This window comes from Elephas maximus, chromosome 8 (genome assembly GCF_024166365.1).
Source record: "Elephas maximus indicus isolate mEleMax1 chromosome 8, mEleMax1 primary haplotype, whole genome shotgun sequence".
Lineage (NCBI taxonomy): Eukaryota > Metazoa > Chordata > Mammalia > Proboscidea > Elephantidae > Elephas > Elephas maximus.
The window spans coordinates 62,990,468-63,003,211 of NC_064826.1; positions in this window are offsets into that span (position 1 = coordinate 62,990,468).

Genomic DNA, 12,744 nt, shown 5'->3' on the forward strand with positions numbered 1-12,744 from the left:
GAAGAAATTTCAGTTTATCAGAGCAGGGCATGGCCAGCCTGGAAATCAAACGTCCACATGACTTTGTAATTGCTTGACAAATCATATTGAGATAAAGCACTTCGCTCATTCCGAGACAGAGTGAAATATTTAGGGGCCAAAAGTGGTTTGTAGGCCATTTGCTAATCAGCAACTGTTTCAGAGGAATTTGGAGTCCCTGTTTGATGCCAATGGTTAATATGCTTGGCTGTTAACCCAAAGGTTGGAGGTTTTAAGTTCACCCCAAAGTGCCTCAGAAGAAAGGCCTGTAGATCTACATTTGACAACTGAGACACTGAAGACCGTAGGGGGCACTGTTCTGCTCTGACGCATATGGGCTCGCCATTAGTCAGAATCAACTCAACAGCAATTGTTTGTTTTTTTTTTCCAGAGGCAATCAAGCTTTTGAGAAATTCCATTCAAGTATTCTTTAGGGTTTCCAGTTTGTTTGTACTAGCAATTGCACATTAAAATGCCACTTCGTTTCTCTTAACGGATGACATCTAAGACCGTAGATGACAAAAGACAGATTATCAAGGGAAGTTGTAGAAAATCTAAAATATTTCAAGAAAAGAAAAATTAGAACAGGAGTAATTAAGTACAGCCAGGCTGAAAATACATATTGGGGTCACTTCCATCACTATAATTAAATGATCTTGTGTTTCAGCACCTCCTTTTACATCAAAATGATTCTACTGGTTGACACAGCAAAGAAAAACAAAAAAATCATAACTATTACCAGATAAAATTAGGATGAACAATAGATTATTTTCTTGATTATCTGTGGTCTTGTAAAAAATGCAGGATAAAGAATGTTTATGAGTCTCAAACCACATACTTTTATCGTTTAGTCCCACAATAGCTTTATAGCGTATTTCGTGCCTTTTTGGTAAGCATTTTTTCGATTCTTCGTTTTAAGGTAAGGGTGTATATAAACACTGACTTCACAGCACCGTAAGAATTTTACGTGCTTAGGAAAATGCCTAGAGGGCATTGCAGGCATTTTCTGTTCATCCTCCTATACCCAGCTGAAAGGACACCTTCCCCTTAAGTTTTCCCAGCTTTACTCATGAAGTGTGGGTTGTTCCCTCCTCTCTGTTCCCATAGAAGAGTCTCTGGGTGGTGCAGATCGTTAATGACCTTGACTGGTAACCAAAAGGTTGGAGGCTCAAGTCCCCCAGAGGTGCCTCAGAAGGAAGGCTTGGTGATCGCCTTCCAAAAATTAGCCATTGAAAACCTTGCAGAGCACAGTTCTACTCTGACACCTTGAAACACTGCTGGTCCTGCACCATCCTCATTAGCGTCATTAAGGTCATTTCTGCTTTGAGAAGGCAGCTTTTCCCAGGTCGTATTTTGAGTGCCTTCCAACCTGAGGAACTCATCTTCCAGCACTATATCAGACAATGTTCTGCTGCTATTCATAAGGTTTTCACTGGTCAGTTTTTTTTTTTAGGAGTAGATCTCCCGGTCCTTCTTCCTAGTCAGCCTTAGTCTGGAAGCTCTGCTGAAACCTGTCCACCATGGGTGGCCCTGCTGGTATTTGAAATACCGGTGGCATAGCTTCCACCATCATAGCAACAGACAAACCCCCACAGTATGACAAACTGACAGACGAGTGGGGGTATGGCTAGATAGATCTTCCTAATGTACTACTTCTCTCTCTCTTTCTCTTTTTCTGTCTTGCACACACACAAAACCCACAGCATTTTTTTTTATTAACTTTTATTGAGCTTCAAGTGAACGTTTACAAATCAAGTCAAACTGTCACGTATAAGTTTATATACATCTTACTCCACACTCCCACTTGCTCTCCCCCTAATGAGTCAGCCCTTCCAGTCTCTCCTTTCATGACAATTTTGCCAGCTTCCAACTCTCTGTATCCTCCCATCCCCCCTCCAGCAGGAGATGCCAACACAGTCTCAAGTGTCCACCTGATATAATTAGCTCACTCTTCATCAGCATCTCTCTCCCACCCACTGTCCAGTCCCTTTCATGTCTGATGAGTTGTCTTCGGGGATGGTTCCTGTCCTGTGCCAACAGAAGGTTTGGGGACCATGACCGCCGGGATTCCTCTAGTCTCAGTCAGACCATTAAGTATGGTCTTTTTATGAGAATTTGGGGTCTGCATCCCACTGATCTCCTGCTCCCTCAGGGGTTCTCTATTGTGCTCCCTGTCAGGGCAGTCTTCGATTGTGGCCAGGCACCAACTAGTTCTTCTGGTCTCAGGATGATGTAGGTCTCTGGTTCATGTGGCCCTTTCTGTCTCTTGGGCTCTTAGTTGTCGTGTGACCTTGGTGTTCTTCATTCTCCTTTGCTCCAGGTGGGTTGAGACCAATTGATGTATCTTAGATGGCCGCTTGTTAGCATTTAAGACCCCAGACTCCACATTTCAAAGTGGGATGCAGAATGTTTTCATAATAGAATTATTTTGCCAATTGACTTAGAAGTCCCCTTAAACCATGGTCCCCAAACCCCCGCCCTTGCTGCGCTGACCTTTGAAGCATTCATTTTATCCCGGAAACTTCTTTGCTTTTGGTCCAGTCCAGTTGAGCTGACCTTCCATGTATTGAGTGTTGTCCTTCCCTTCACCTAAAGCAGTTCTTATCTACTAATTCATCAGTAAAAAACCCTCTCCCTTCCTCCCTCCCTCCCTCCCTCCCTCCCTCCCCACCTCGTAACCACAAAAGTATGTGTTCTTCTCAGTTTATACTATTTCTCAAGATCTTATAATAGTGGTCTTATACAATATTTGTCCTTTTGCCTCTGACTCATTTTGCTCAGCATAATGCCTTCCAGGTTCCTCCATGTTATGAAATGTTTCACAGATTCGTCACTGTTCTTTATCGATGCGTAGTATTCCATTGTGTGAATATACCACAATTTATTTACCCATTCATCCATAGATGGACACCTTGGTTGCTTCCAGCTTTTTGCTATTGTAAACAGAGCTGCAATAAACATGGGTGTGCTTATATCTGTTTGACCCACAGCGTTTTTTATAACAGGATGGATAAATAACTTTGTTATGGAATGTTTACAATAAAGAAAATAAAACCACCCAAAAGGACTATAAATTACAACCTCCATGCATTTGTCAGTTTATCATACTGTGGGGTCTTGTGTGTTGCTGTGAGGCTGGAAGCTATGCCACCCGTATTCAAATACCAGCGGAGTCACCCAGGGCAGACAGGTTTCAGCTGAGCCTCCAGACTAAGATAGACTAGGAAGAAAGACCCGGTGGTCTACTTCTGAAAAGAATTAGCCAGTGAAAACCTTATGACTAGCAGCAGGACATTGTCTGATACAGTGCCAGAAGGTGAGCCCGTCAGGTTGAAAGGCATTCAAAATATGACTGAGGAAGAGCTGCCTCCTCAAAGTAGAGTCGACCTTAATAACGTCAATGGAGTCAAACTTTCGGGACCTTCATTTGTTGATGTGGCACTACTCAAAATGAGAAGAAACAGCTGCAAACGTCCATTAATCAGAACCTGGAGTATACAAAGCATGAATCTAGGAAAACTGGAAATTGTCAAAAATGAAATAGAATGCATAAAGATAGATATCCTAGTTAATGAGCTGAAATGGACTGCTATTGGTCATTTTGAATCAGACAATCTTGTGGTCTACTATGCTGGCAATGACAACTTGAAGAGGAATGTCATTGCATTTGTCCTCAAAAAGAACATTTCAAGATCTATCCTGAAGTACAATGCTGCCAGTGATAAGGTAATATCCACATGCCTACAAGAAAGACCAGTTAATACGATCATTAGTCAAATTTATGCACCAACCACTAAGGCCAAAGATGAAGAAATTGAAGATGTTTACCAACTTCTGCAGTCTGAAATTAATTGAACATGCAGTCAGGGTGTACTGATAATTACTGGTGATTGGAACGTGAAAGTTGGAAATGAAGAAGAATTGGTAGTTGGAAAATATGGCCTTTGTGATAGAAATGATACCAGAGATCGCATGATTGAATTTTGCAAGACCAATGACTTCATAGCAAATACTGTTTTTCACCAACAGAAATGGTGACTGTACACATGTACCTCACCAGATGGAATACACAGGAATCAAATCAACTACATCTGTGGAAAGAGGGACGATGGAAAAACTCAATGTCACCAGTCAGAACAAGGCTAGGGGGCGACTGCAGATCAAAACATCAATTACTCATATGAAAGTTCAAGCTGAAACTGAAGAAAATTAGAGCAAGTCCACGAGAGCCAAAATACAACCTTGAGTATATTCCACCTGAATTTAGAGACCATCTCAAGAATAAATTTGAACACTAATGACCGAAGGCCAGATGAGTTGTGGAATGACATTAAGGACATCATACATGAAGAAAGCAAAAGGTCATTAAAAAGACAGGAGAGAAAGAAAAGACCTAAATGGATGTCAGAAGAGACTCTGAGACTTGCTTTTGAGTGGCAAGTAGCTGAAGCAAAAGGAAAAAATGATGAAGTAAAAGAGCTAAACGGAACATTTCAAAGGGCAACATGAGAAGAAAAGGTAAAGTATTATGATGACATGTGCAAAGACCTGGAGATAGAAAACCAAAAGGGAAAAACACACTCAGCATTTCTCAAGCTGAAAGAACTAAAGAAAAACTTCAAGCCTCAAGTTGCAATACTGAAGAATTCTACGGGGAAAATATTAAACGACGTAGGAAGCATCAAAAGAAAATGGAAGGAATACACAGAGTCACTATGCAAAAAAGAATTGGTGAACGTTCAACCATTTCAGGAGGTAACATACGATCAGGAACTGATGGTACTGTAGGAAGGAGTCCAAACTGCACTGAAGACATTGGGGAAAAACAAAGCTCTGGGAATTGATGGAATACCAATTGAAATGTTTCAACAAATGGTTACAGCACTGGAAGTGCTCACTCACCTATGCCAAGAAATTTGGAAGGCTGCTACCTGGCCAGCCAACTGGAAGAGTTCCATATTTATGCCTATTCCCAAGAAAGGTGATCCAACTGAATGCAGAAATTATTGAACAAAATCATTAATATCACATGCAAGCAAAATTTTGCTGAAGATCATTCAAAATCGGCTGCAGCAGTATATGGACAAGGAACTGCCAGAAATTCAAGCCGAATTTAGAAGAGGATGTGGAACCAGGGATACCATTGCTGATGTCAGATGGATCCTGGCTGAAAGCAGAGAATACCAGAAAGACGTTTACCTGTGTTTTATTGACTATGCTAAAGCCTTTGACTGTGTGGGTCATAACAAATTATGGATAACATTATGAAGAATAGGAATTCAGAACAGTGAATTGTGCTCATGAAGAATCTGTACATGGATCAAGAGGCAGTCGTTTGAAGAGAATAAGGGGGTACTGAGTGATTTAAAGTCAGGAAAGGTGTGCGTCAGGGTTGTATCCTTTCACCATACCTATTCAACCTGTATGCTGACCAAATAACCCGAGAAGCTGGACTATATGAAGAAGAACAGGGTATAAGGATTGGAGGAAGATGTTATGCAGATGCCACAACCTTGCTTCCTGAAAGTGAAGAGGACTTGAAGCACTTGCTGATATCGAAGATCACAGCCTTCGGTATGGATTACACCTCAACATAAAGAAAACAAAAATCCTTACAACTTGTCCAATAAGCCACAGCATGATAAATGGAGAAAAGATTGAGGTTGTCAAGGATTTCGTTTTACTTGGATCCATAGTCAACAGCCATGGAAGCAGCAGTCGAGAAATCAAAAGACGTATTGCATTGGACAAAACGGCTGCAAGAGCTCTCTTTAAAGTGTTAAAAAGCAAAGATGTCACCTTGAGGACTAAGATGTTCCTGACCCAAGCCATGGTGTTTTCAGTCACCTCATATGCATGCCTTCAGAGGACCAAAGAAGAATTGATGACTTTGAATTGTAGTTTTGTCAAAGATAGTTGAATATACCATGGACTGCCAAAAGAACGAACAAATCTGTCTTAGAAGAAGCACAACCAAAATACTCCTTGGAAGCAAGGATGAAGAGACTGCGTCTTACATACTTTGGACATGTTATCAGAAGGGATCAGTCCCTGCAAAAGGACATCATGCTTGGTAAAGTAGAGCGTCGGTGAAAAAAAGGAAGAGAGACGGATTGACACAGTGGCTGCAACAATGGACTCAAGCATAGCAACAATTGTGAGGATGGTGCAGGACCGGGCAGTTTCTCGTTCTGTTGTGCATAGGGTCACTATGAGTCAGAACCGACTCAGTGGCATCTAACAACAACAACAAATTACCAGCAACAACATGGTTGACTCTCAAAAATATTATTGTACAAATGAAACAAAACACCAAAGAAAACATAAAGTATGATTCCATTTAAATGAAGTTCAAAACAGGCAAAATTAAGCTACTTTATTTAGGGATGCATGCTTAGATGATAATACCATCAATAAAAGCAAAGAAATGATTATTCCAAATGTCTGGGGAGAGGAAAGGAATTGTGACTGGGGAGGTGAACTCAGGAGACTTCTAGGGTGCTGCCTGTTTTCGACTTCTTGACCTGATGATAGTGACATGTTAACCTGAGCATACATGTTTTATGCTTTGCCTTTATTTGATCATAGTAAAAATAATTTAATGACACTTAGGGAAATTTTGGGGGGAGTTGGCAATATTCTATTTCTTGACTTCAGTGTTGGTTGCATACTTTTTACTTTAAAATATTTGATGAAATTGTACATGTGTTTCTCACACTTCTCTGATTGTAGCATTTGACTATAAAATTGTTAAAAATAAATTGGATCAAAAACCCTTATAAATTACTCCCGGTCTAAAAAATAAAGTTCAGATCTTCATCGTGAGCTTTAAATTCCCCCATAATCTGACTTCTGCAGCCTCACAGCCCTTCTAATCCTAACCCCCACCACTGTCTTCATTGGAAACCAAAAAAAAAAAAAAAGTCCCTAACAAAACAAAACCAGAAAAAACCCCAACAGATACTGATTTTACTAAATTTCTTAACAAAAAAAAATTTGACCTTTCCTTTTACTCTTCATTTGAAGGTAAATGGGGAGAATTTTGAATTGACTGCTGCATGTTTGTCTAAGATGAATCAGAGCAGGATGAAATGCCTGCTTAGACTTTGACTATAATGAATGTGTGTCTCTAATACAGTTCTCAGAAAGAACACATCTCTCCTAAGCTGTTATCTAGCTGGTATTGTGTATTTAGTTTAAGAATTTTCTTTCAGATTTAAATCACTAAAAATAGTTTTAAAGGTAAGTACAAATGATGTTAGATATTGGTTTGTGTTCAGCAAAGCACAATGAAAATAAATAACCCCAGCTGAACCCCGGAGTCTTCACGCACAGACTATCAGTTTCACACTTAGTCATAGGCAACTTCACACACAGACGCCACTAAAAGAACTAGGGCCAAAAGTTTCCTGGATAATGGGACTTCTTAGGTTCACAGACATTTGCTGCAAATACCTGAGCCCCACGCTTGGGGTGGAGATCTCACCAAGAAGATTGATGGGTAGCTTCCAGGAGAATAGATGAGGGAGGGGCAGGATGTGGTCTTGGTGATTCAGAAGCAGTCCCCCTTCCCCACCCTTATTCTGAGTCAGTGTGCAGCCACATGGCCCCACATGGTACAGTTATGGCTCTAGGATGAGCTGTCATACCGGGACCTCCCTACTTGCCTTCGTTAAAGCACTGGGTGATTTTTCAGATGGCTGATTACTAATATGAGTAGTCTTCTATTCTGTTTCTCCAAATTAGTCAAGCAAGAAAGTTTTGAAGCTCTGACCTAAATGATATCGTGGCATGAGGGGTTGTTGGGCTTTTGCACTTGATTGCTTTACCAGGTCCTTAAAATGATAAGGTGACATCACCAGTTTGGAGGCAGCCTAGCATAGCATTTGAGCCCTTGGGTTATGAGCCAAGCTGACTGAGTTCAAATCCCTGCTTTGCCACTTTCCAGACTTGTGATCATAGAGTCCACATAAACCAAAAAGCAAACCCGTTGCTGTAGAGTCAATTCCAACTCATAGTGACCCTAAAGGAAAGAGTAGAACTGCCCCATAGGGTTTCCAAGGAGTGCCTGGTGGATTTGAACTACTGACCTTTTGGTTAGCGGAGGTAGCTCTTAACCACTACACCACCAGGGTTTCCGGAGTCCACATATCTTTTTTTCTTTTTTTGCCCCTGGGCATGGTGTGTCTTCTCATAATGTGATTGGTATATGGGGACTGAGAGTCATCTGTGCTGATGGTAGTAGTGACAGAGGTTACAGCACGCTCTAGTCCTTGGGACAGAGCGGCAGCTCTGCTGGTGGCTGAATGGGCTCCAGGGATGGATTACCATCCCTGGCTGGCATGGTGGGTCTCAGTGCCCAGTGGTGGTCAGCAACATAGTGTTGTCCTACTGAACCAGCTTCATGACTTGATTTAGGGTATCATTCATGTCTGCAGAGTCCTTAAGCTGGCTGTCCAGGTAATTCTAAGAGTTATGCAATGACCTTTTAATACAGCCCTTTTAGCTTAAACCAAACTATTGGCTCTTTTAAATGTAGCTAAGGATATTGACTGATATGACCTTGGGAAAATTTCTGAAATTTTATTATTCTATTTTCTCATCTATACAGTGCCTTAATAGTATTTGTCTCTTAGGGTTGTTGAGGAACTTAACAACATTAATGTGTGCAAGCACTCAGTATAATGTCTGGCACATAATAAAAGTCCCCAAATATTAACTATTACTTTTAATAATATTTCAGGGGCACAGGAATAAAATCAGACTCTTTGTAGTAAAAGTGAACCTTGGTATCAGACCTCACCATTGTCTTAATGTTAGGAATGATAGCTTGGGATTTTAGACATTAGAGATCATTATATGTTAGCTTTAAGATTCAAGCATAATGGCACTGTCTGAATGGTTATGTAGAAAAAAGAATAGTTTCCTCTTTGATGCAATGATAGGGTTAAAAGATAATTTAGCAATTTTTATGGCTCATAACTTTAATTTATGGTTGATTGACTTAGGCTGTCTGCTATGTGTTTATACATTTGTTTTGCGTATTGAATTTAAATTTAACATATGCTCTGAAAAAGGCACAAATTTCAAGTTAACAGCTTGATGAATTATTACAAAGTGAAATCACGCAGATCAAGACAAGATCATTACCAACACCCCAGAGGCCTACTTCGTGTTCTCTTCCACCAAAGTAACTACTGAATGATTTTTATTATAAATTATAAATTGATGTTGCCTGGTACTCTTCTTTGATACTACAATGAAAGTCAACAAGTGGTAACTCTTTAAAAGTTACTTGCAATGTGGAATCTGAGACCGTATCAGTGAAGTATTCATACTCTGCTGCATTAAAATCCTGCACACTTGGAATGGATCTTTTACCTGTGTGTAATTTGGTAACATTATTGCATCGGTCATTTGGAATATAAGGTTTCATTAAGTTATTCAGATTATCCAAGTTTTGAGACATTTCATTATACAATACAACAGACTCACATTTCTTAATTAACTATTGAATTCATCAGAAAACCCTGTAAGCTGTTAAGAGCACATTGGCAGACACAAGTTTTACAAAATTTTTATTTTTTGCTTGGAAGTTCAAATTTTATCATTGGCAATAAATACTGTCAGTTGTCTCCCTTAAAATGACAGAGTCACTTTGTTCATTTTCGAGAAAATGCCTGTCAAATGCCTGTCTGAATTACCATAGGTGGTCTGTCATTTGTTCTTTCAAATACAGTGTTCATGAAGAAAGCAGCTCGTCTGGCTCAAAACTCAAACAATAGCACAAGCACTTTTCCTTGAGACAACAATTCCACATTGGTATTCAGCAGAAGGGACTTATGATTACTTACCATTTTGTCACACAGACTGTTAAATAGAAGTATCCTCAAGGGTCAAGATTTAATGAAATTAATCATTTTCCTGCTTAATCAAGAAATCTTTTAAGTGAAACTGAAAAAAAATTATTATTTTTTAACTATGAGTGCATAGCAGTAAAGAATATAAAGACAACTAGAACAGTTTGGTATCAACCTCCTTGATTTGTGCTAAGATGCCAGCAGTATTTCCCACCATTGCTTTTGTACCACCATTGCAGATGTCAAAACTCAGGGAAAGACAAAAAAGCCTTGGTATTGTTATGAAAATAGCTTAGACCTCATACATCCCCTGAAAGGTCTTAGAGACCTTCAGGGATCTTTGACCTACACGTTGAAGACCACTGCTATTTGGGGTGATGTACGGGGCAAAGAGGACTTGAAGCGTTACTGATGAAGATCAAAGACCACAGCCATTAGTATGGATTACACTTCAACATAAAGAAAACAAAAATCCTCACAACTGGACCAATAAGCAACATCATGATACATGGAGAAAATATTGAAGCTACCAAAGATTTAATTTTACTTGGATCCATAATCAACACCCACGGAAGCAGCAGTAAAGAAATCAAATGACGTATTGCACTGGACAGATCTGCTGCAAAAGACCTCTTTAAAGTGTTAAAAAGCAAAAATGTCATTTTGAGGGCTAAGTTGCACCTGGCCAAAGCCATGGTATTTTCAATTGCTTCATAGGCATGCAAAAGCTGGACAATGAATAAGGAAGGCTGAAGAAGGATTGACCTTTGAATTACGGTGTTGGCAAAGAATATTGAATATACCATGGACTGCTAGAAGAATGAACAAATCTGTCTTGAAAGAAGTACAGCCAGAATGCTCCTTAGAAGAGAGGATAGTGAGACTTTGTCTCACATACTTTGGCCATGTTATCAGGAGGAACCAGTCCCTGGAGAAGGACAATATGCTTGGTAAAGCAGAGGGTCAGGGAACAAGAGGAAGACCCTTAACAAGACGGATTGACATAGTGGTTGCAACAATGGACTTAAACATAGCAACAATTGTGAGGATGACACAGGACCGGGCTGTGTGTCCTGTTGTACATAGGGTTGCTCTGAGTCAGAACCAACTAGATGCCACCTAACAACAATGACAACCACAACAGACACAATACCTTCACAACATTGAGTTTCCATTTCATGAACGCAGTACATTGCTCTGTTTACTTGGTCCTTCAATTCTTCTGAGTAATTTTTTGTTATTGTGTTTGACTTTTTATTTAGAAATAATTTAAGAATTACAGAAAAATTGCAAGAATAAGGACACTACAAAGAATATCATATAGCCCTTATTGAGATTCACCTATTAACACTTTACCCCCATCTGCTTTATATTTGCCTTCTTTCTCTCTGTGCGTATATGATTTTTTTTCTAAACCATTTAAGAGTAAACTGCATACACCATGGCCCTTTACCTCCAAATACTTTAGTGTATATTTCTTAAGAATACAGATATTATATAACCATAGCACAGTTATCACCTTTGATAATTGAATTTTGATACAATACTTTATTGTCAATTGATACAGTAACGTTCTTTAAAATATTTTCTTTCCTCCAGCAGATATTGCATTTATTTGGCATGCCTCCTTTAATCTGGAACATTTCCACAGTCTTTTTTTTTTTTAATGATATTGACATTTTCATTTACTCATTTTTAAATGGACTGTTCCTCATTTTGGATTTGTCTGATGTTTTCTCATTATTAGAATCAGGTTATGCACTCCTGGCAGAAAACTCATAAATGACGGGTCCTTCTTAGGGTATCTCTTCTAGAGGCCCATGCCTCTCATTGGTGATGCCAATTTTTATCACTCAGCCAAGGTATTGTCAGATTTGTCCACTGCATGGTTACTTTTTTTTTTTCTTTCTTTCCAAACAGTAAACAATCTGTGGGGAGATAATAAGACCAACAAATATTTTGCTCCTTATCAAAATTTCTGGTAAATTTACTATGCACTGATGATTCTTGCCTAAAAAATCTGTACTATGTTGGTCGCAAAATGACGAAAATGATCATTTTCTAACTCCCATCGTTTCCTTTACTTCAACCAGTCTGTACTACACATTCTCTTGTAAGCAAGAACACTTCTTTCTTTTCTATTTATTTACTTATGCAATTATTATTGATATGAACTTACGGAGTCCTAAGTTTTTAATGGTTTATAGTTCATTACTCTCTTTAATTAAAAGGAGCCCTGGTGGTACAGTGGTTAAGCACTCAGCTGGTAACTGAAAGGTTGCTGATTCATACCCACCAGCCACTCCATGGGAGAAAAGACCTGGCAATCTGCTTCCAAAAAAATTTGCAGCCTTGGAAATCCTATGGGTCTGTTCTACCCTGTCCTATAGGGTCCCTCTGGGTCAGAATCCACTTGATGGCAATGGGTTTGGCTTTTTGGTTCACTCTTCTTAATTACTTTGGTGCTTAAATTGTCCCAGAATTGGCCAGAGAGTGTCCACAAGTCCTTGCAACATGTTCCCGTTTTTATTTTTGAGCACTTTCTTACTTTCTGATATGTGCAACATGATATTTAGGTTTATCTTGTACCTACCTTGCCCCATCCACGGAGTCAACCATTTCACCAAGTACTTCTGGTTCATTTTAGAATGGTATTATAGGCTCACAACTAGATGTTAGGTGTGATCACTGCTACTGGAATATATTTAGCCTAGTCACTTTGAGCAGGTAGAGTTAGGGAAGATAGGCATTGTATATATACATAAATGTACTTGTATATGTACGTACACATTACATATATACATATATTTGCATATACTCATGCATGTTGTTTTTAGGTGCCGTGGAGTCAGTTCCAACTCATAAC